The sequence below is a fragment of the Passer domesticus genome, chromosome Z, assembly GCF_036417665.1.
Source record: "Passer domesticus isolate bPasDom1 chromosome Z, bPasDom1.hap1, whole genome shotgun sequence".
NCBI lineage: Eukaryota > Metazoa > Chordata > Aves > Passeriformes > Passeridae > Passer > Passer domesticus.
In genome coordinates this window covers 71,639,456-71,664,775 of record NC_087512.1, presented here as the reverse complement: position 1 = coordinate 71,664,775, position 25,320 = coordinate 71,639,456, and the positions used below count along the sequence as shown (strand labels likewise).

Genomic DNA, 25,320 nt, shown 5'->3' with positions numbered 1-25,320 from the left:
TGAAAAGTCATTATGTCGTTAAAGGCTTGGCTAAATACAGATATCAGTTCTGAGGACATCCTAATCAGACACCACTGGCAAACTTTATTTTCAGATGTAGCCTAGGATAAGAAAGATTAGAATAACCTAGAGCAAGAAACTGCACACTTATGGACCTTTATGCATAATAAGCCATTAAAGTAATTTTTGGAAGAGATTTCACACCAAATTTTTCTATTAAGTGGTGAGACCACAAATATTTCTGGGAGCTCTATACCTGCTTAAAGCATCAAAAATTACTGATTTTACTTGGCACCATTGATAATAACAGTACAAACTATTTCATAAACTTTGCTTTACTGGTTCTTGTTCCTCTTTTGACATTTTTCCCCTTTCTACATTTCTAGTATTATAACCTATCCACATCTATCACTTCCCACCATTTAGAATGGTTTCTTTTGTTCCCTAAGAGGAATGACCAGATATTTAGAAGTAATGAATATTTTTTCTTTTCAAACATATTTTTCTTTTAGTCGTATTTTTCTTTCCAGATTTTTTCTACTAAACATTCTTGTTTAGGCTAGTTGAAAGAGAAATGGTTAGATGCTACTCACCCACAATGAAAAATCATTAAATACTGCAGTTTGTGCTAGAATCAGAACAGATTTCTTGGACTGCTGGTGCCCTGAGTATCTGATGTATTGATTCCACCTCCAATGAAGGTTTTTTCTGATGTTGGAAGTAATCAAAGCCATAACTCTTCATATTCTTGTATTCTGTCTGTGTCTAGAATTCCATTAGAGAGACAAAAGATCATAAACTTGAGTGGACTTACAACTTGAAGATTCAAATGAAGAGTGTAAGAGTACAGAAGTGGTGGAAAGTCATCTTTATCCTCTCTTCTTTCACTTTTTAGCTTAGGAAAGAGAGTAATAGATAATGTCCTTATGTCCCAAATACTTGCTAAAAAACTCCTGCCTAAATGTTGGCATTTAAAAGCATTTAAGTCCTTCTTTGCAGTGAAATTTTCATTTTGGAGCAAACTTGATCTTTATTTTCTCTAATATTTACATAGTATCTTAAATACCCGGCATTAACAAGTGCCTTCTACTAGTGGACTTTTCTCTCTAAGTTTCATTTGATGATGACACAATTTTTTGACATCAGTCTGTTGATTTGTCACTTGTGTTTTTACAAACATGCATGAAAATTAATTTCAAATAAAGATCTGTAAAGAAATTAATTTAGTTTTTATATACTCATTAATTAAGCAGCATGTTTTGAAATTTGCACCTGAAAATGAAAATAGTGCTCATGCTGTAACAGGTCACTGACAGAAGATTTGTAGACCTGCAAGTGAAGACAGCAGACAGCTAACAGTGGAATGAAGTGGATTGCATTGAAAGATTTTGTCATTTCTCAGATTCTCACCTTTTGTATACTTATATATATGCTGTAGTTTGATTAAAATATTGCAGATTTTTTCTTATTTTATTGCAGATATTGTTTTAAGGTTCTTGGAGCACTATGAGTATCTCAGCTTTCATGACACAGTTATTGCGAAGATTACCTCATTTTTTTATATATTTCTAACTCTTATGCTCTTATGAAATGCATTATATCTGCAAGACACTCCCACTGAAAATAAGTGAGAAAGAGTCAGCTGATATAAATATAAAAATAAATGCATCCTATGCTGGTATAAGGAAAACCAGTGATATTTAAGGAATTCAATTCTCTAGCAAGCAGCATCTTTTAGGTGGTTCTCAAGATATTTCTTTTAGAGGCCTAAGATGGTATTTTGGATGGCTTAATAAAATTGTGTTAGAAAAATAATTATGTCAAGTTCAAATTTTAGCCCAGGGAATCTCTGGCTCTGTTGAACTGCTTTCTAAGAAATGTGAACACAGAAAATATTCCATCAGACACTCCCATCTCCCACAGAGCTTGAAGGCATATGAGCATTTTCTCCCTTATTTTCTCCATGTTTTCCATGTATTGCACACAGGAAGGCACACAAAGCCTCTTTGCAGCCACAGAACAGTCTCTGTCAGCTTTTCCTCAGCTGCTTTTCACCAGGGAGCCAGGAGACTGCACAGGGATGGGAGAGCACAGTTCCTGCTGTGCTGCTCAGATGGCAAAGAGGATTATAATCACTCAGCCAGGAATGAAAAATGTTGGTGTACCTCACCTCTGTTTAACAAAAATGTTCTCAGCAGACTGTTTAGAAGTTTGAAAGTCTAAGTCAGACCACATGTGATACTGCGGAAAAAAAACCAAGAGGTGTTGAAAACTCAAGGTAGTTCTTACTTAAGGCCTAATTTAGATTATTTGAAATTATGGTGGAATTAACTGAGAAAAAGGACCTTTAGTCTCCTTAGAAATTTATCCTACAACATGTGAAAAAGATGGTAAGTACCTGTATAAAATCCAAAACTAGAAACAGAACTGTTTATGGATATGAATATGTCATATGAGATAATACTGTACTTCACATTGTTTAATGAAAAATAACTGGTTTAGATTATAGTCTGGAGGAACTTGTTTACTTCGATAAGACCTAAATAATTTTCATGAAATAATTACATTTAATTGTAATTTCAAGAAAAGTAAAGCCTTCAAAATAATTTTAACAGCATTAATCAGTCAATAGGTGGAGACACTAAATGGCAAAATGATCCTCCAAAAATAAAAATTATGCCCCTGTTTACAAGTATTCATCACAATGCCCTTATTTTTTTCCCTTCATAAAATTATATTTGGATTATACATATTGTAGCAAAACCATAGTAATGACACAAATATTAATATAAAATCATGGCCAAAATATTTCATTTCAAGATAACCTTTGTTGGTTTGTTTATGAAAAGTTTATTGCAATTATTTATGTATTATAAATACAAAGAAACTATACTACAGATTTATCTCAGTTTCTCTATTATAACTCAAATTTTCTTAATGAACTAATATCTTTTATCGTTTCTTCTTAATGAATGTTCCAGTTATTTTCTAACTAATCAGATTTTAAGCATTTCAACCCAAGGCTGTTGGCATTTATTTACAACTGCCAATTGGGTTCCTTACCAGATTTGAGAAAATGTTTAAAACATTTCACTACATTTTGCCCTTTAAGGTTTTTCAGAAGAAATATGTCACTTTTATTGGTACTTGATAAAAGGCTTTTTTATTCCCAATGAGTTTTAATATTTATTGGACCATTTGGACTCTGAAAATTAATTGTTAGGCACAAGAGATTTGGATATCCTCACAGAAATGAATAATAATTTAAAAAATACACTACCAAAACCTTGATCTTTCATGCATCTAAAAAGTGTGACTATGGAGAATTCTAATTTCCTTCTCCGATTGAGAGCAGTGATGACATCAGCAAACATTTCAGTAGCTCTGATTTTGATCCTTGCTGAAGCACACAGCTTCTAAACAGTGAAACAGAATATAAGAAACAACCCTTGTTGGATTTACTTGATTTATTTTTTTTTCCTAGTTGGTTTGATGACCTGTAGTTGATATTTCCAATTAAGTAAGAATGAATGATCATGAAAGCCTAACAGCAGGTCTCAAATAGCATATAGTAAAGGTTGAATTAATTATATTTCCTATAATAGCTCTAAAACTTTTTAATGAGAGCTATATAAAATGAACCTTTGGTTTAGAAAGTTTAAATATTCATCATACCTCAGGTAGCTTCTTCATGTCTGGAAATAAAACATGTTTCTTGCAACCATAAACTTAGCTGTTTGTCTTACAATATTTTACAATACTGCCCAATTACATGTGCTACACAGTCCCAGTTGCAAAGTGAAAAATTTGCCTTCATTAGGTTTGTATTACAATTCCAGTAGTCTGTTAGGGAACAGAGATTTGGGTTTTCAGTATGATCAAAGGTATTAATGTACCACCTGTTCTGTGCCGTTAGACATACTCTGTTTAATGAAATAAAGGTTGTGGTGGGAATTCAAAAAGATCATATTGTGTACCACAGATTATAGAGTACATTTAAACCATATACTCTGTTTCTCCCTTTTTTATTTTTTTAAATGCGTTTAGCCTGCATTTAGATCTTTCAGCTATCCATAAAATAATGGTAAAAATATATTTGAACAGAGGTTTGGAGCAAAAAATTCTACTATCTCGGTGTTTTTACTTTGCTAAAAACTAGTATACAGTGTTGGCTAGAAACTAGACAACCTTGAAAATCTTAACATCCTTGTTTGGTTTCTAAGTTCTCACATATTTTTGCATTTAGAGCCTAGTAAGGTTAGTATGCCTAAGTCAGTGGTTTTGACTCAAAATTCAGTGACTACTGTTGGTGCTTTAAGACAGAAGACTAACTCCAACCCCACGATGCACAGGGTAATGCCCTACATGAAGATAAATGACACATCTTTCTTTTCTCTCTAGGACAGTCAGACTTGACATTTGCAATAACACACAAGTTGCAAACAGATAGTTATTAAAAAAAAATCTCTCCATTAAAATGCCTTGGTGACTAATAGGAAGAAACCCTTGCATGAAGTGCTATAAATCTTACTGCTAGCACTAAACCATTCTAATTATGAGTTAGACTAATGAAACATGATAAAATTTATGTGCAAATCAGACTAATGTGTTGTTTTTCTTAAAAATTCCATCTTTGGCATGGAACTAAATAAGGAATCGCTAAAGGAACACAAATGATCAAGTAGGTGAAAATAATATACTAGTCTTTTAAGTATCCCTGTACTAAATAGTTGCAGGTGATCTTCTTCAGCGATTCAGAAAATAAAGAAATTAAAATAAAATCTAGCTGTCTGCAACTACTTGCTATCAAATTACTTAGCAATGCAGTTCATTTGTAAATCTATTTAAATTGCCTATGAGAACTTCTTTTTAAAATTATTTTTAATTTTCTTCCCTTCTTTTCTGTTGTTGCAGCAGATTATTCAGTCCTGTTCCTTTAAATAAACAGGTATGTTTTCAGATTTAAATGAGTCAGGTTTCTACACACCTTCACAATATGGTCTGTGTATGAAAGTGTGTTTCTGAAATTCGTGAAACAAATTATTGATGGTTTCAATTATTTTCAGTCCTCATCTGTTCTTCAACTCAAAATTCTGTTGTTTAGCAGTCTGTTTTTTATATGCAGTAGGTAATGAGGATTAGGTAGATCACTGATCCTCACTTCAGAGGATCCTTGAAAAAGTTTATATCAAACATATATATACTCTGGCCTAGGAGTGTTATTTGTTAGGAATGATCTCTGTAACTCACAGATTCTGGGGACCACCTTTATATATTTTGGTCAAAGTTCAGCCATATTTTTTTCTGAAAAAAATTTAGTCTGTTAACTGTGTTTTTGAAATTAATGATCCCTTACAAACTCAAAGAATAAAAGTTCATTTAAAAAACCCATAATCTCTAAGGAAGTTTCCTGTGTTTGAAGGACATTGCAGAGAGATGTAACTTCCTTACTAGAACTGTCTGAAAAGTAGCCTGATGATAAAACAAAATACATATACCTAAAGGAGTTTCTGGGAATTAGAGATTTGTCCCACTAATTATCAGTGAAATGAGTTGCTAATGATAATAACTCTTCAAAAATGTTAGTATTGCATGCAGAATGCTTAACTGTATGTATTTATCTTACAAGAAAACAAGAGTTACACATTAAATGGTTAGAATACTGGTGATGATAAGATTATTGGAGTATATGCCTCGGAGAGAGAAGAGTTTTTATAAAAAGTCAGTAATGATATACTGAAATATTATTGGGAAAAAGTGTAACATAATTGGGAGCTAAATGAGAAGCTAAACATCACTGAATCCATCAATGACAGGGCTAGGGTCAATCCACCCAAAACCCTAAAGTAATTGGAAATTCACCCTAAAGTAATTGGTTACTGGCGTGTCTAGATTCAATCAAAAGTCAGTAATGAACCAGAAATACTAGTCCCCATCATCTATTTGTGTGAAATAGTGGCATCAGTTTTAGAAAATATATGGAATACAAGATTTAGTATGTGAAGGGACTACAAAGGAAGGCGAATGTTCTTTTATCAAGTGAGAATGATCTTTTGTTTCCTTCTGCATCACTAATTCAGACAATAAGCATATATGTTTTGGGTACCCTTCAACACCTTAGAGCAGCCACAGGATTATATGCATTAAAGGTTTTAGCATGCTACATAACCTGATCTCCTTCTGCAAAAAGAAGACCTACTTAGTGGATGATGGGAAGGCTGCAGATATTTTTTACCTAGACTTTAAGAAAATCTTTGGCCCTGTTTTCCAAAATGTTCTCCTGGAGAAACTGTAGGTCATGGGTTTAATATGTTCACTCTTCACTGGGTAAAAAATTTGTTGTATGGCCTAGCCCTCACAGAGTGATGGGGAGTGGAGAAATATCCAGTTGGTGTCTGATCACTAGTGGGAATTGTACAGGGATTGGTGTTGGGTTCAGCCCTGTTTAATATCTTCATCCATGACCTGGGTGAGGTGATTGAGGTTGTTGATCTGCTGGAAGGCAGAAAGGCTCTGCAGAGAAACCTGGACAGGCTGGATCCAAGGACTAAGGCCAGTTGGATAAGGTTCAACAAAGGTCAAGTTGCCGGATCCTGCCCTTGGGTCGCAACAATCCCATGCAGCACTGCTCCAGAGAGGCTGGAAAGTGGCCCAGCGGAAAAGAACCTGGGAATGCTGGATGGCATCCAGCTGGTTGTGATCCAGCTGTGTGCACAGGTGGCAAAGAAGGCCAAAGGCAGCCTGGTCTTCAGCAATAGTGTGGCCAGCAGGACCAGGGTAGTGACTGTCCCTCTGCACTTGGCACTGCTGAGGCTACACTTCGAGTTCAGTGTCCAGGTCTGGGCCCCTAACTACAAGGATATTGAGGTGGTGGAATGAGTCCAGAGAAGAGCAATGGCGATGGTAAAGGATCTGGAACACAATATGTGCAGGGGCTGAGAAAGTTTGGGTTGTCTAGTCTGGAGAAAAGGAGATGCAGACCTTATCACTCTCTAAAATTTCCTGAAAGGAGGCTGAAGTGAGATGGGGTTCATCCTCTTCTCGCAGGTAACCAGTGACAAAAGGAGAGAACATGGCCTCAAGATGCACTAGGAAATACTAAGTTTGGACATCAGAAATAATTTCTTCATGGAAAGGGGAGTCAAGCTTTGGAACAGGCTGGTCAGGGAAGTAGTGGAGTCAGCATCCCTGGCGGTGTTCAAGAAATGACTGGGTGTGCCACTTAGTGGGTGTCCTTGACAAGGGGGTCCTGCTTGGTCAAACATTGGACTGAATGACCTCAGAGGTCTTTTCCAACCTTAATGATTCTGTGATTCTCTGATTCTGTGACTAACAAATTTCAAGCAGCACTTTGACACAGGCTTCGTAAAGATCAGCTCTAATTTATAAGAAAATGGATATTAACATATAAATTAACTTTTTTTGCTACATTATGAGAGATACTTTGGTGTTTCTAAAAGGAACCACATGACATTTCTATCCAGTTTTCCAGTTTACTTTCACTGCTTCTGTAGTAATTTAAAGCCATACTCATTGCAAGATTAGGTCACTACAGTTGGCTGAAAAAATTTTTTTCATCCCTTGTCTCTTTTCACCATTTTACTGAAGAAAAGAGAAAGACTCTATTCCAAGTTCTGGTAAGAAATACAAAACTTCCTTTATTCTCTGTCTAAAACTCTGTCACACTCTAATAATGTGATTTAAGTGAGCTAACCCTATGACTTTTCAGAAACACCACAAAAAAAGAAAACAACATCATACGCAAAAAACAATATAGAAATGCATTGCTAGTTGCAAAGGTGAAAGAACTCACATGTGAAGAAACACTCTAACCCATACTGTTATTGAAAATGTAGTTAGAAACTACAGCTTTCCAGCTATTTAAGTGAGTAAAGAAAACTTCCAGAATCTCTGACCTTTGCGGACTCAGCTTCCCTTCACAATATTGCACACAATTGCATGACATCCACCTTAAGAAGAATTGACTTCCTATAGAAAGGGCACGTGTGCCATTTCTCAAGGAATTGAGCAGATAAACAGTCAAACTGTGAGACACTTTGTCAATGAAACAAGATAAAATATAGGAGCTGGATTATACATTAGCTGAACAACACTGATAGTGTAATATGGAAGGTAGCATACAAAAATAATTTCCAAATAGAACAGAGATCAAGAAAAAAACATGTATGCTTACAGAGAATGGTAGACTAGATCTAGAGATCCTACAAGCCTGTTTCTTTGTTATCATTAAATAGTTATTCACATTTTCCAGCCATACATCATCTGCCTTTTTCTTTTTTTCCCATCTGTCAGAAGGAGCAACTATTAAAGAAAAGAGATGTTATCTGGGAAGCATAACCCATGCTAAGTGAGGATTGATATATTTTGTAAAACAGATAAAGACATCAAGAATATTGTGTTCTTGTTGTATCCTTGTTGCATATATTATATACTTTTTAGTGAACTCCTAATAATAAAGCACTGCTTCTGCTACCTGACATATTCAAAATTGCACAATATTTCTCAACAGAATCAAATAAGTTCAGTGGTGTAACAGAGCATGGTAACTGAGATATTTTTGAAACATGGGAGTCTGAATTCCAGCCACTGAATAAGTAAAGCAAGCTACAAAATATCCTGCCTTGAACTGAATTAGTTATGCACAAGAGAAACAAACAAACAAAAATTTTTGAAAGACCCCACCCAGCAGTGTTTTAATCTGCAAAAATACAAGAAAGGAAAGAGAAGAAAAAGTTAAATGAATCTGGGAAGGAAACTACTTCTTGTAGCAAAAAAACACAGTGGTAATTTGACCTTGTACCAATAGTGTTTGTTTTCAAATTTTGCCAAATTATTATGGCCATGTTACATGGTTCAGGAGGGCTTTTCTGCCCACATGGGGAACTGAAAGTTGTACAACAATATTGACACACTAGACTTTTTTCAGTGCTTCTTTGGATCACATTTGTTGTGAACTTGAACAGAACAATTTTTGCACTGCTTTAAAAGAAGAGGTTGGCTGTCACACTTTGATGTGAGTTACAGCATATCTGTATAGCAAAGCTTGTTCTTTACAGTAGAGTCATGAGAACTAGCAGAAAAAAAAAGTTGTGACATAGTTTCTTACCTGACAAAGTACATTACTAGATTGTTGATTACTATCCTTGTTAATGTTCTTATTACTTCTGCTGCTGCTGCAATTGTCTTATTGCATCAGCCAGCAGAAATGACAGAGACATCATCTCACAGATTTATTGTGGTCTCGGCTTTTAACAAAGGTGTAGTTTAAAATGTTTGAGAGGATGGGTGTAATTAAATTGTGGATTGGATTAAATTAGAATCTTGTTGACTGTGAGAGACAATGGCAAGTTATCTGAACTAAGTCAATTAAGCGTGTCTCAGTATTCATTCAGAGGAAATTGTTCATATTTTAACATGAAATCTATGACTACAGACTGCCACATAAAAATAATAATAGATGCTGATGATGTTTTTATTTTCTCTGCATGCTTTTTCTTATGCCTCCTTCTCCTGCTGTGTTGTATAGTATCCTGACAGCCATTTCATTTCAAATTTATATTTCCATTTCAAGTTTATCAGTATTGAATTTAAAAATAAAATTACTGTTTATTTGAGAAAATGTGAAATACAGCAATATTGTTATGAAAGGTATAGGAATAAAAGGCAGAGAAAAATACCAAATGACCCCACAGAAGGCTTTTTTTATACTTTTTGAAAGTACATATATTGATTGTTTTCTGTGTAACAAAAAGATAGCTTTTTTAAAATGAAAAAAAAAAAGTTTTTGTTACCATTTTCTTACTTTAATAAGCCATAACATTCATAGTAACCAGACTTCTTTTGATAATCAGTTACAGGGGTGACTGGTTATTTATATGTAGTTTTAGGAGCTGCTCCTGTAAATACAGATGTAAATAATTTTACTAATACAAAGCAGAAGTGCATTTTATAAAGCCAGTGCACTGCCAAGTGTATATATTTCCTATTGTATAAATATGTGTTCAGAATAGATACTTTACAGATAACATGTATTGTCCCAATTCATAAACTGTGTTTTTAAAATTTTTCTGTAAAGTGAACTAGTCTTGAAATGCATTTTATTATCCTCTCTGGAAGACACATTACTTATGTCCCAACACAAAATGCAGCAAACACATCTAGGCGAAAAAACACTATTGAGAACACCTGGTGACATTCTTGGTTATTTTGTTTTGTGTTTTGTTTTATTTTCTTTGGTTTTGTTGGAATTCAACCTGAAACACCCACTGTATTATGTGGGCGATTTTGTGACAAATCCTCTCTTTTGAAATATCTAGACAACGTTTTACATTTTTCCTCTCTCTGTCTTCAAGTATCACAACCTGCAGTACTAGGGAGCAGAGCAACAGGACCAAACAGTTACATTCTGTGAAGTAAATCTGTACATGGCAGCAAGTCAGCTGCTTCCCATGTGACTCTGTCCCGCACCATACGTATATGCGCTGATGAATTTTACAGCATGGTGTGAGAGGTCTAAGATTTCCTGAGCACCTGAATGTTCACGAGTATATTTTCTTGTCTGAAATTCCCTAGACAGGAATTGTAGATTGCTAGCAAAATACCTTAGGGTGTTTCATCCTGTCTGTAACCACAGCACAGCTGTTAAGATGGGACCTCATGCCCAGCCTATACAGAGGAATAGGTTTTCTGGTCCTTTCTGGAGCTTTCTGGTCCTAGGATGGGTCAGTCTGCACTGTGTGGTTAAATTTGGAAACCACCCAGCTCCTCTCCTGGACATACTGTTTCAGTGCTGGAAATTGTTTCACTTAATGTCCAACCTGGCCTGTTCATTCTGCAATTTGTGGTGTATGGCTGTGTTTGGGTGATCTCCTAATACCAAGCAGAGTCTGCCTTGGATTTTTATGGTAGGGTAATAGTAGGGTAATAACAGCACCAAGGAGAGAAACTGTTAGGCAAGTCATAAATGCAATCAAATGTACAAAATACTAATGAGCAAACTGAACTATGCTGGAAACGTAGGTGCGCAATACTGTATTTTGTATTACAAGTTTTTAAGTGTTAAAGCAAGGACATATTGACTATATATGTACATTATATATCTTTAAACACTTTTTCAGAATTATATTCTGAAAAATTTCCATATGAAAGATTAACATTGAGACACCAACCTGGCACATAATCAGCCTAAGTCTGGGGAGCGGAATGATTTTCACTCTGTGAGTGACCCCTGATCTGCATCATGGTACCCTCCACTGCCATTAAGCCCTAGGCCCTATGATGCAAATCAATCTGATCTGAATAAAAAAAAGAAAATCCCATAAATTACTTCTACATATTAAACTGCTATCTTATGAAAATTTGGTACCTAGAACTAAAGAGTATCACTGAGTAAAATCCATGTCATTGCAGGAACAGAAGGTGGTGTTTTGCAGCTTTGGGATTGACTTTAGGCACATATTCATCATCTGCCTTCATGGCAATTTCTCAAATTTTCCTAAATACTAAGTTTATTGCCACTAAAAATTAAAGACCGTTATGTGACAAATTACTGAGTCTCACATTCAATCAACCATTTTTAGTAGTGTAGTGTTAGCCAGATAAATAACTTGAGGGACTGTGATGAGCATCTTCTCCCCATCCTAGAGGTACTGCATTAAGCATAATCACTGTCTTTATTTAAATCAACCTCTTGCTTTTTATGTATTATATTATTTAACAATATGCAAAATATATCCTTCATAACCAGAGAGGTTTCTTAATTTTATAGTGTTTCAATTTTTTTTTTTTGTAAAAGGTATTCAACTTAACAGTGCTTTAAGTGCTCTCTGATATTTTGACCCTGGTTGTTTTGTTTGTTCTCCCCTTTGAATTTTCTCCCCTCTGTAATGTAACAATTGGTTTTGTTGTAGATGAGTCAGTTGCCACAAAGTGTTTTTTCTAAGTTTCTTCCACTGAGAATTACCTTGTTTCCAATTAGGGGATTGGGCTAGCAACTAGATTTTTGTTAAAGCATTTGGATTTTCTGGCAACTGATTAATATAAAATTCTAAGCATATCTCAGTAAGGATTAGTCTAGAAGAGGTTAGCGCTGAAGAACAGTATTGTCACATTGCATATCCACAACCAGTTTGATTTTGCATACATCTGATTCCTGTGTTGGATTCTGTTCTACTTTTGATGAGCACTCTTATTCTTATTGCAAACATTTAGTCTTCACTTACCACCTGACCTCTGATTGTTTAATAAAGATTTTACATTTACTATCACAAAAAGGTTTACTTTGGTGGTTTTTTTTTTTTTGGTGGTTTTTTTTTTTTTTTTGCGGGGGGGGGGGGTGTGGGGGGTGTTTAAACAGTGACCCAAGTATTTTCAGGCTGTATCAGGCTAACCAGTGAACCTTAAATTTCCCCAAATATGATTTATAAGTAGTTTAATTTTGGAGGTTTATTACAAAGGTTAATTCTTTTGGTCCTGTGGGGTTTCTTATTGTTGTTTTGTTTTGTTGGGGTTTTTTGTTTTGTTTTGTTTTGTTGTTTTTTGTTTGTTTGTTTTGTTTTGTTTTGGGGTTTTTTTGGTTTTTTTTGGTTTTTTTTTTCCTTAATTCTGCAGTTGATCATCTAGACAGTAAGAAAAAATAATGTATTTTAGCTAAAAGTCAAAAAAAAAGAGAGAGAAACCATATTTTCATCTATGTCACCAAGACATCCAGTTGGTACTAGACCAGTCTGGTCAAGTGGAGCAGGGCTTTGATAGTCAAGTCTGATTCATGAGCGTGATGTTCGTTGTTAGGTTACACTCAGCCATGGCAGTTTTTTTGGTAGCACTAATTATCACTGCAACTGGTTTGAGTCACTTGTCCTTCTAGACTTGAGCCTGGATTTGGCATGTGATCTGATTTCTGCACAAATTTGATGCTCATCAGCATGAGTATGATGGTTAAACAGCATGTATTTATTGAAGAGGCATGATGTAATAGCAATGTATAGACAGAACAATTTCTTTAGTTGCTTTGCTATTACTTCTTAGAATTGTACAACCCACAAGTGATACTCTTGCAAGCCCTTTTCTTCCATCAGTATATTTAAAATGTGATAGCAGAACTGCTGTCCTATTCTCAGCTGGTTGTGTGTTGCTGGGATTTCTCTCCCTAGCTACAGCTTAGATATAAATATTTAGTTTGAACACAAAGAAGAAGCAAGAAAGGCACCCTGGTGCTTCAGGGGTTCCTGTTGCTGGGACCAAGTCTGCAAACGGATCTGTTCATCTGAATGAATACACAAGTTTCTTATGGCCTGCTGGACCTGAAACAAACCTAGTGGTAGTTGGTGATGCGAGAATACATACTCAATATCACAGCTTAAAACATGGAGAGAGTGAGCCCTATGGTCAGGTGTGTCAAGCTTACACGAACTGTATTGAACTGGAATGATATTTGGGCTTGATTCTTTAAGGAGAACCAGACTGTTATGTTTATACACATATAAATAAGGTCTTAAAATAAAAAAAGAATAAGATAAAAAACAATCTTGATAACTCTGCCTTAGTCCTAATAGGTGGGTGGACTGTTCTAATTCAAAGTGCTAGGACACAAATGCTGAACATCATGAAGTTGTCTGTGCATGTTTAATGAGTGCTATGAGTAGGGTACTAAATTTTAATAGTTTATGGAAAAGATTAAGTGAGATATCAAACTGAAATGTAATCTTACTGGTAAGTACACACAACAATATATATGACCAAGGAAGACACAAGAACCTAAACTTCATTTATTTTAAAAAATTGCTCATATTCACATAGAGTATGACCTTCAAATTCAGTGCATTATATCTGTAAATATCTCACAGGAGCAAGTAAAACAATGAAGTCTTGTTATTAAGGGGTTGATAACATAAAATACTTAGTAAATCTATATATAGTGCCAAAATCTGTGGCATGTTATTTCAGATTCTGATTATTGCACATGTTATACAAACTAGCTATATGTTTTTTGATGACTTAATTGCTACCACACTTTTTCCTTGATCAGGCTGTAAGACTTTTTTCAGTATTCATGTCAGTGATAAAACTGTATTAAATGTTGCATAGTTTGTCATTAATTAACATAGTTCATATTGATTTATCATTTTTATGAGAATATCCCACACAAATGTATTATTTCTGGTTTTTTTGTGTTTTATCTGTATCCAGTCAGCATTCAGCTTGGTTTAGCAATATACCAATGCAGAATACAGCACAGTAGCTATCCCTAAAATTTTACTATATATAAATCACTACAGAGAATCACTACACAGGGATTGAGCACAGCATGTAGTCTCAATACTCGAATGTCCAAAAGGAGGAAGCTGTTTTCTATAGAAATATGGAATTACTGCTTTGTACCTATGGTGGTTTGAATTTGGTAGGAATCCAGCTGCCTGCCAAAGGCACTCTATTACTCCTTTCCTTACCAGGGCAGGGGGAAGAACGTAGAACAAAAACGCATTGATCAAGGCAAAGGCAAGAAGATCACTCAACTGTTACTGTTATGGGCAAAATAGACTCAACTCAGGGAAATTAGTTCAATTTCTTATCAATCAAATTGGAATAGTGTAATGAGAAGTAAACCAAACACTTAGAAACACTTTCAGCCCATCTCTTCCTCCTTCCTGGGCTTGACTTCACTCCAAATTTACTCTAGCCCCCCTTTCCTATGCTGGGAAGGGGGATGGGGAGTGAGGGCTGCAGCTCTATGACCAACATGGGATCCTGTGTCCACAGGGCCTGCTGGCCAATCTTGATCCATAAGTTCCTGACTTACACCAAGGGAAAGCTCTGTGCATTTCCAATGATGAGTCACAGAAAGGGTTACTCACCCCCCTCACCTCGCCAGCCTCTGCTCCTAAACCTCACATATCTCTCCAGAGCAACAGTTCAGGCACTACCTACTTTTGTGTGGGGAGTGCCAGGAAACTTTGATTTGAACTTTTGTTGAAAAACCATGTATGCCTTACATGCTGCTATGTATGGATGTTTCTATTATGTTTGAATTGTCATCTTAAATTAAGATTTGGTATTGATTTGAAAAAAAATATGTTTGAGACTAAAGCCCAGACTGATGTTCACAGTGATGAAGTCTTTTAAAGATTTTGTTGTGAAAAGACAAATTCTTAATTCCATGCATTCTTTTTAACTCAAATATCATTAATCTAAAATTTTGAGGTTTTTATAGACAGTGGAAACTGTGAAAAAGGAGAAAGGCTTTCTTTGAATCTTTGGTTCCCTTACTTAAAGGGTGTTTATTTTGTATGAAAATTTCATCAAGATAAAGCACAAAATGTAGTCTCTCTTAGTGTGTGTGTAAGATATGAGATATGAACAATTGCTTAAATTTTGTATGGATCATTACACAGAAGCTGTGGGTAAATATGTTTACTGTCTGCAGCTTTCTGAAAGCTGTTCTATGAGTAAATTTGATAGACTCAGCCAGAAAATACGTAAGTTAGAATGATTTTGAAAAATTACTTCTCCAGAACAATAGGCAATTTCACTGTCTCATTTAGAGAATAGTCAACAGCTTGTGTCCATTATGTAAAACAGTCAGAAACTTGGCTTCTTTACCAGATAGGCTCTAAAATAACTTATTTAGCAAATGACATTAGAAGATTTCATTTGCTCAGTTTGCAAAATCTTCCACCATGTGTAGTTTAAAGGTGTTTTAAAATATTCTGGTAGAAATAATACGAAGCTCTGAAAATTTCCTAAAGGAAGGATGGTACCTGAATGGTATCTGCTGAATCAACACAATACCTTATTTTTTTCTTTATAAAATAATGTTTATGAGTTTTTTTTTTTTTCACGTTCTATACAATAGTCTTTCGGTTGGATCAACTATCAATTTCTCCAGTGATTTTAACTTCTACTGTCTATCTGTGCATATTATGTCAGACATTACATAGGTATTTGCATATCAATATTACTGCTTTTTTCTACTGAATACAGAGAAGTAGAAATGTTGCATACATTTGCCTTCTCCCATCCTTTAATCAAATTCTTCTTGCTTTATGTATTGCTACTCAGCAGCAAGGCAGGGTGACATTTTAAACATTTCTAAGTGATGACAAGATCAAGGCAGATATGAAGCTTTATCAGAGAGAGAAGAGAGATGGGGGACAGGCTAGGGGCATAAACACAGACATATGTAGGTAAGAGCTAAGGGATGTTCCTCTTTAATTGCACAGACCATGTGAATCTGCTCTGGCAGGGCTGGTTTTACAACAACAGATGTACAACAGCAGGCTGATCCCATCCCTTACCATGCTAGCTCCAAAATATTGATGGAGAGCCTTAATTGGCCAGGATGTGTCAGTGGCTTTCTGTGGGTAGCTGCAGTCTGGGGCTTCTTGGAGCAGGTCTGCACAAAGGACACACAGAGACATTTGTCAGAAGTGCTTTCTTTGAGGTAGCACTCTTCTTCACTATGAACTCAGCTGACTGACATGATCATCTTCTCTCCAAGGTGCTTCCAGTGAGGGATCTCTACCTTTCTTCATCCAATTGATTAGTTGGGTTTCAAAACATAAAGTAGGCTTTTGGAGGTTTTGACCAAATAAATAACAGGAATAACAAGCTCCATGAAGATCTGTACTGATTTGAACATTACAGACACAAACCTTTCTTTCTCCAATGAAACAGAGTCTGTAACAGGATCCACTGGCCCCCTAGGTAGCTCATCCACTGAATGCACAGATACCGCCACAATCACGGGGAGTACAGATGGAAGGTGACTGCTTAGAAAAGATATGGTGCAGGTATAAAAATAGGTAAGCAGGTCTGTAAACTGCAGTGGGGAGGCATGGCTTAAGGACCCTTCTGGTGGGACAGAATGAGTGTGAGGGTTTTCTGAAGCAAGCTATGAAGAGGCTGTACTGATCTGAAAGTAAACTGGCAGGAGAAATGAGCCTCACACAAATACTTTTAGAGAGATTTCAGGTCAGAAGTACAATTTAATAGAAAGATAAAAATATTTGTGATGATACACAGAACAACTGGTTTAAACACATGAAGTCAGAGTATTACCTGGCATCCTGTTGGCCAGGGTGGTGGTGACAATCCTATGAAGTGGTGGTTGCAGTCCTGTTGAGGTGATAGTTGCTGTAGAAAACAGAGGTTCTGTGGTCGGTCTGGTCCTCTTCTGGATCTATTCAATGGTGGTTTGCCAGAGACTGAAATATTATAGTTTATGACTCAAAACATTTTCATAAAGGACTTTTAAAATTGTATTACAAAAGCTGCAAAGACCACCACACCCTGAATAGGCCTCCTGACTGAGGCCGTACACCATTCCCTGATGAAGATAAGATAAAGTAACAACTCACAATGGGGACATTGACAAAGCACCAGCCTAATACCTTCAGGGAGGAGATTGCCGCCCCAGGGCTGTCAGCTGCCAAGCTGGCACAGACCCTGGCACCAAAGGCTGCGGGAGGAGAGGTCTGGGGTGTGCTGGAAAGCCTCTGGGGAGAGGCAGTGACCGCCCATCCTCCGCTGGGCAGAGGAGATCACCCGAGGGCCCCTTCACCCCAGGAAAAGCTTGTCCACAGCTGAGGGGGCCATCAAAGGCTCCCCAAAGGGGTCCCCAGACCCTGACCCACAGCACTGCAGGTGATGCAGCAGACCCTCAGTGTCCCAAGGGACGGCGTCAAACTGGCCCCCTGCCCCCGGGCATTCCCACCTGCCACAAGCGAGGATGAACCCACGGAATTCTGAACTCTTCAGTGCGTGGCGGTGGCAACGGGGACCCTCACCAGCGAGAAGATCCTATGGAGGGGAGCAACGAGACGTCTTTGGGACCCTCGGATGGTGACATGCTTCCAACTAACCCCTGTCACTCTGCCCCTGTCCCTCCACCCCCACTTATTTTTCTAATTGTCTTTCTTCTTTATTTCTTTTCTTATTTTCACTTTCTTTTTCTTTGCCTCTTTTATCGAAACTCATTTGGTTTTAATCACGTTTTTTTGGTATATTTTGAACCTTCAAAGTTCTTCCTGTTTTATACACAGCGACTCAATTTTCTTTGCTCTTCTGGGTTTAAACTGGCTAGTAACATGGTGATGTCCCAGGTACTCACTTTTGTCTGCTCAGGTTCAGGGGGCAATGCTCAGTGCCTTTCCCAGGGGCAGGGAATGATACAATGGAATATTACTCACAATCCTGTGAGTAATAGGATATTTTTTTTAAGCCCTTGTTGATCATTGCAGCTGCCTGCTGAGCTTATGCCTTCCAGTTCATTATGGACCATTAGCAGAGAAGACCCCCTCAGGATGGGTGGGACTGTGCTGGTGCCTCCCTTGGGAGGTAGTTACCAAGGCTTAGTCATTGGTGTGAAGAAAAAAACCCAAAGAAACCTTACCCTGCCTGGCAGGTTTATCTGTTTTTCTTTATCTCATTTAGCATCCAGCTGGTAGCCTGAGATATCAGGTATGCACTGGGCAGCTACTGTGACCCACCCATCATTAAGGGTTTGTCAGAAATAAAAGGCAGCAGAATACAGTTTGGTTTAAACACAAGTAGTGTTAAATTTCTCCTGTAACCATTACAGAGGTGTTCTCAAATACTCTGAAATGAAAATTCTCTTGGTCCTCCTGTTCATGGATCAAACTCAGCAACATTTTTTTAGTTTTCCCACCCAGGGTTTTATTTGTGCATTATTAACTGAATTTTTGCTTTTTGAATGGTGCCAAAAGTGCTGTCACAGTAACAAATTATTTAATTATTGCAAAAGGAGAAAAATATTTTTTCTTTGGATGAAAAATATTCCTAAATTATATCTTAACCACATTATTTTCTGCAGATTGTGTTTTTCCACATATAAAGAAAAGTTCTTTGTAGCGATTCTTGTAAAGCTACATAACTTGGAGCTTAAAGGTCAGGATTGTTAGTATGTCTTGTTTATGCTTAGAGTCTTCTGATTTAAAAATTATTGTTAATAGTCTACTGCAGTGATATGAAAGAGCTTGACCTTGGATGTTAAAATTTCCACTCTTGTTAAAAAGGATGCAGACCATCCATGGAGAGCCCAAAACTAAGCTTAAATCTTCTGACACACTTTTCTTTCACTGCTGAATTTCTATTGATTGCAGAGAAGCTGTTGCTAATTATGGGCATATCTGTATTTTTTCCATTTGTCCCTTGAAGGGGAAATGCTCTACTGAAATGTTTTAGGTGATATCTAACGTACAGGTGGTGGCTTGTTATATTACTGCGAGAACTCTGTCAATAAAAAGCTTTTCCTTTCTGGTTACAGCAGTATTGTTCAGACACCTCAGTGACTTGGCACTGAGAAGGGAGATTAACAGTCTCATGGAAAGGGTTCCCTAAGCAGGTCTACCTGGAGCTTTCTGTATATGCATTGGTGATGGCCTGTCTCTGCACAACAGCAGAATCTGTATGCAACTGACATTACTCCTCTTGTTGGACATACTTCATTTCTGCTCCTCCAGCCTCTGGTGGGAGTCCTTCTGGCAGTACTCCCTGTAGCAAGAACAATTTTCTTCATCAACAACTGGTATTTCTCTCTTACTCCCTATGGCACTTCCTTCTTACCAGTAGGAATTGTCAGCAATCCTATAAACTTAGGGTTTTTTTTAAGTTTCCATTCTTTCAATTTTCCTTTTCAAGCTCCACTTAGCATGTCTCACACCTGCTGCAAAACTCTTATTAGCTTTCATCCCTTCAGATTTATTTTTCCGTTTCTCAGATTGACTTTCTAGAACTTTTATGCCATTATCTAGCCTTGTGCTTTTATTAAGGGAATGGCCTCTTGAACTGAGTGAGGCTGCCTGGGCTGTTTCCACCTCTGTCAGGAAATTTATTTGCAATCTTATGTGCCACAGTGCCCTAGCATTAAGGTGAGGAAACGATTTTCTCATTTCCAGGCATTAGGTGAAGTATACTTCACTAATGACTGTGATGAGATTACTGGATAATTATGAAGTGCCATTATCCATCATTTTACTTAACTTCCAAAGTGCACTAGGCTTTTAACAACAATTTACTGAAAAAGAGGTTAATATTAAGATACTTGACCTGTTACAAGACACTCTTTTCAAAGTCTTCATTTTGCAATTCTTCAGGTGTTTTGATTGAAATACTCAGTTTGGTAGCCAAAATAAATAGCCTAAATACTCCCTCAAAATTCAAAACCTGCTGGAAAAGCAGTTCAAATGTTCTCAGAACAAAGTTAGGAAGACTATCTTGTGTTGTCCAGTATTACTAACGCCGCTGTTACTGTTGCTACAAGACACAAAACCTTCTGAAGGGACACAGCTTTCCATTTATTTTTTCATTTCCCAGGTTTCAATGGTTTGATTTAATGGCCTCAACATGTTATTTTACCATAGTTCTTTTTATGTGAAAACAAAAATGAAGTCCTGAAATTATCAAAATGTTGTCTTTGCTCTTCCAAATGCATTAAGATGAAAAAATCAGTAAGTCCTTGTCAGTAAATTGCTTCCAAGCTGTGTATTGAAGAACAATACAGAACAAATAAGAAAGGGCACACAGTGGGCAATAACACTGAGCATACACATTATTGTAACACATGGTTCCTATTAGTAAGGCTACTTAGCAGTTCTTCTATTGTATTCTTTCATTCGTCTAACAAGCATGAAGTATTTTTTATTCAGTGACGCTTTAATATTTGATAACCACATTAGTTATGGAAAAATCTAATTAGAAAGAAATTCTTTTGCGTGGATAGAAGGATTCTAAAGTGGTATTTGTCAGTACTTAAAAACAGTTGAGCAGATTAACTTCTTTACAATAGATAATACTTCTACAGCTAGGTGTGAAAGTGTTTGTAAGAAAGAATTATTGTTGTTGAAAAAGACTGAGCTTGAAAGGTGTAAAGTGATTTGCTAAAGTTTTTCTGTCCTTTAGGCTAACAAATTTTTTAAACATTCACCCATTCTGCTGTTTTCTAAATCCTTGTAGTGGATCCATTTAGTTTTTCCTTTTGTTAAATGCTTTGGAAGATTGAAGTAATGTAATCAATAAAGAATATTTGTTAGTTTTACTAAAACATGTCAACAATAAAACTGAATTCTGCTACTGATCATTTTCTAAAGAAAATGGTGACAGGATTCCCTAATAGCATTTATATGTTTACCTTCAACTCTTCTGTCATCCACGTTAAAAAGAATGAAATTCAGCCAGTTGATGAAAATGAAGATGAAAACAAATTATAAGAGATCAGGGTCTGCATAAGTAATTTTCAAATATCTACTTGCTGACAGATGAGATTTATGCTGATTAAGTAAAAAGGTTCAATATGTATCTATAGAAACTGAAAAATAGAAACTAATAATACCACCCAGAGGGGCCAGAATGAGGATAGGAGGGTGAAGCTACATTGTCCCTGGCCTTGCTGAAGCTGACCACTGAGTCTCATACACATTCATGTATCTAAGAATGGGCTCTCATCATGTTTGATGCAAGAGGTTCTGATCTAGCTGCTAAATGCTGTTATAATGAGTAGTAACAGCACAGTTTTAACCATGGATGTGAACATTGCTAGGGAAAAACTGTTAGGATCAGGAAGAAGAGACATAGTAACTTAAGCGTGTAGAAATAATAATTTATGTCAAAAATAGATATATAATACAAATTTCACCTTAATTTCTGTGCTTCCCTGTAGCATATAACTCCTTTTTGCAGAAAAATATATAAATAATAGATATAATTAATAACAATGAACTTCAGTGATAAGAAAAACTGCTTCAATCTAGAGAAAGCAATTCTTGTCACAATATTTCTTAATCCTTTTTTGAAGAGAAACAGTTCTCATGCTGACAGACTGACAGACTCTTTTTATTGTACTTTCAGAACATTGTTATTCTAAATGTCTCTCCAAGTTCTCAGGTGCTAATTAAGGAAGAAAGACTGAAACATCAATTGGTGGTTCACCAACCAGTCATGAAACCATAAACAGGAATTTTGTTCTTTGGACTGATAAATAGGTTCCTTGACCTCATGAACTATAGTGAGTGATCATCATGATAATTAACTAAGATGAAGTGATACTTCAGCTTCTTCATATTCCTTTGTGCATGACACTGGATCCACTAAAAACTTTGGGATAGACATGGAAACCATACTTGAAAAATTAACCAATTCAATCCAATCAAAGTGACTCATTTGCAAGAGCGTTGTGACCATAGCCCAGGAGACATTAAAAATCCAAAAGTGTAATCTTCTTAATACCTTTCAAAGCTGGCCTAATGTGATATAGAAATCAGACTTTTGAAATCAAGACTTTTTAAAATCAAGCCAGGTATGGAAGCCCTTCTGTTTTCTATCAGGTCAATATTCAAACAAATTTGTCATTAATATTAATGTTGAATGTTAAGGAGAAAAAAAAATAGGAACTTTGCATTCCTGTATGGTTTATTACAGACTTTACTTTTTGATGAACAATTTTAACATAGTGGAAGACAGATATTCAGAGTCAGCATGACTTTCTCCTGTCCTCTCTATTCTTCTCAGATTTCACATATTTTTTTATCATAGTGTGTAGAATATTATGAGACCATGTAAGACCTGCTTGACAAATATTCTTTGTAAGTTTTAATAGTACTGGCTGCTCAGGCTGGTTACAGAATAGAAGTTCCAACACAAATTGTAAGGATTTTATTCTGAGTAAATCTTGATGATTTACCCAAGTAAAGATGGGAATAATTGTCATACACTAAAGGGACAGATTAGGATCTATCTTTGTGCTTCATGTCTATGTGATGAAGATGCTTCCTGCCCCAACAAGGACAGATGTTGATGTGACATCTGGTTCTCATGATGTGACAGTTAGATGTTAAGAGAAAAATGTGTGATACCAACAGTTGCACTTAATGAGTTCAAACAACCAACATACTGTCAAATGCCATCACTAACTGCAGTGTCTAGAATGCAGGTGTTAAATCTGTCAACTCTCAATTAATTGTCTCTGTTATGTTCGGTCATCCAATGTTTCTCAGGTGCTGCAGGTGATAGACTAGTGGGGTAACATGTCATGCATGCAGTGTTGTTTATTTCCAATAGTAATATAGATATATTTTTTAAAAGTGTGTATCTACTGTACTATATTAACAGGGAGTGAAGCAAAGAAGTCATGGACAAGGTTGAAAACAAATGCTGGAAAGGAAAGTCATCATTCAAAACATGTGAGTGCTTGTATATAAATCTGTTTCTACCATTTCATATTTGCTCATGGAAAAGGTGAATAAAAACACAGGAGAAGAATGAAACTTTCTGTAGTGGGTCTGTTCTTAAATAATTATGGCACATTAAGTTTATGATTGCATGAGAAGAATTGCTGTCTTGGTAAGGTAGAGAAAACTAACAGCCACGTACCACAAGGAGATTTGAATGCTAGCACCCTGAGCTGGACCTTGTCACTTACCTCTCAATGTATGATACTAAGCTCCTTCACAGAAGTAATTTAAGTGCAAATATCAGCTCTTGTTTTATTAATCGGACAGCAAATAAACAAAAACTCCCCAAAAATCTCCTTTCTGGTATATTTTGTCCTCTAGAGTAACATTTGTAACATTTGAAGTTTCAAAGGAAAACTTTGAATTCATTATAATAACTTATTTTTAGATCTTATCAAACATTAATAAGGAATTTAAAACTATATTGCCTTTCTTTTTAAGGTGCAGAATCATAAGATCATGTAATTTAAATCAGGAAACTGCAGAATACATAAGCTAGTCCTATGACATGGGGATGTAAGCTTGTATTAAGAAGAAAGTGGACCAAGGAGAGCTATCAGAGAGTTCACCCAAGGAATCAATCCAAAATCTAATACTGACAATATTAACAATCTTTATTCTTATGACATTGTAAATCTGGAGAATAATGAAGTGACAAGAAACCTATAGCATGGATTTTTCAAGATAAATCCCATGTAACCAAACTGTTTTCTTCTCTTACAGAATAGTTGATTTAATTAATAAGAGAAAAAAAATTGATAAGAAATATACATTTTTTACTCAAGTAAAAATTCCATCTAACAGAGAAATGCATGATCTGAAAGAAACTGCTATAACATTGATGGACTGGGTGAAAAACTATAGTTGAGAATGCTATCACTGAATTGCTATCAACTTGAAAAGAAGAAAGAGTGATCTTTAGTCTTTTCAATTTGCACATTTTCTTTATTTCCTTAAAAGACATCCACATCAGAAGTGTAAGAGAATTGCAAAGGTTTTGGGTGCCATTGCAGAAAAATATAATATTAAGTGAAGAAATGCTTCAAAAATCCATGGATAACATTAGCTAAAGAAAGTAAAGAGTGTTTCTGTATGACAGAAAACTGTCAACTTCATTACAAAGTGCAGGAAAATAGGGAGGCAGCAGCAGTTAAAGTGGTCTGTGCAGTTAACTTGTTAACAAGTTAAAAAGGTGATGAAAGAAGTGATCTGTAAGTAAAAAGAAAAGGAAAAAAAAAAAAGGTGTTTGTGTGCATGTTATCTGAAAGAAAAAACAATACAATAACTATCTAAGAGACTCAATTTTGCAAGAGGAACAAACATTTCTAAGATCAGGAAAGAGTTCCCTCTCAGCATGGTGCTATACAATTGTAAACCAAATTACAGAAACAACGGCTTTTGGCAGATGGTGTTTTACTTTTCATTAAAGTGTCTTTTAAAATAATAACATAATTCAAAACATCACTGAAGAAATATGAAGAAAAAAATGTACTCAAAGAGAAAACAAGAAAGGCAAATTAGCAGATTTTCAAAACAATTGAACTTTATCTAGCAATAGCCTGCTGAAGGCAGTGAATGGTAAGTCATCTTCTCCTGGACACAGCACTCAAGGTGCAGCCTCACCAGTGCTGAGTACAGGGGAAGGATGACCTCCCTGGGCCTGCTGGCCACACTATTCCTGATCCAGGCCAGGATGCCCTTGGCCTTCTTGGCCCCCTGGGCACACTGCTGGCTCATGTTCAGCCAGCTGTCAACCAGTACCCGCAGGTCCTTTTCTGCCTGGGCACTGTCCAGCCACACTGTCCCCAGTCTGTAACCTGCAGGGGGTTGTTGTGGCCAAAATGCAGGACTAGGTCCCAGGCCTTCTTAAAAGTCATATTGTTGGATATGAACCACCTACAGACCTACAGTCTGTCCAGGTCTCTCTGCAGAGCCCTCTTACCTTTCAGTAGATTGACATTCCTCCCCAACTTCGTGCCACCTGCAAATTGGCTAATGGTGGACTTGATCCCATCACCCAGGTCATCAATGAAGATGTTAAACAGGACTGGGCCCA

General features: G+C 36.4%; 1 long non-coding RNA gene across 1 annotated transcript; it reads right to left on the bottom strand.

Moving 5' to 3' along the window:
• Positions 1-628: 628 nt before the first annotated feature.
• Positions 629-25,320, bottom strand: LOC135289719 (uncharacterized). Its single transcript, XR_010352446.1, has 5 exons — positions 25,207-25,320; positions 19,388-19,530; positions 17,077-17,222; positions 16,314-16,411; positions 629-765 (listed from the first exon to the last, which is right to left on the bottom strand). It is a non-coding gene; the product is annotated as an uncharacterized LOC135289719 (long non-coding RNA).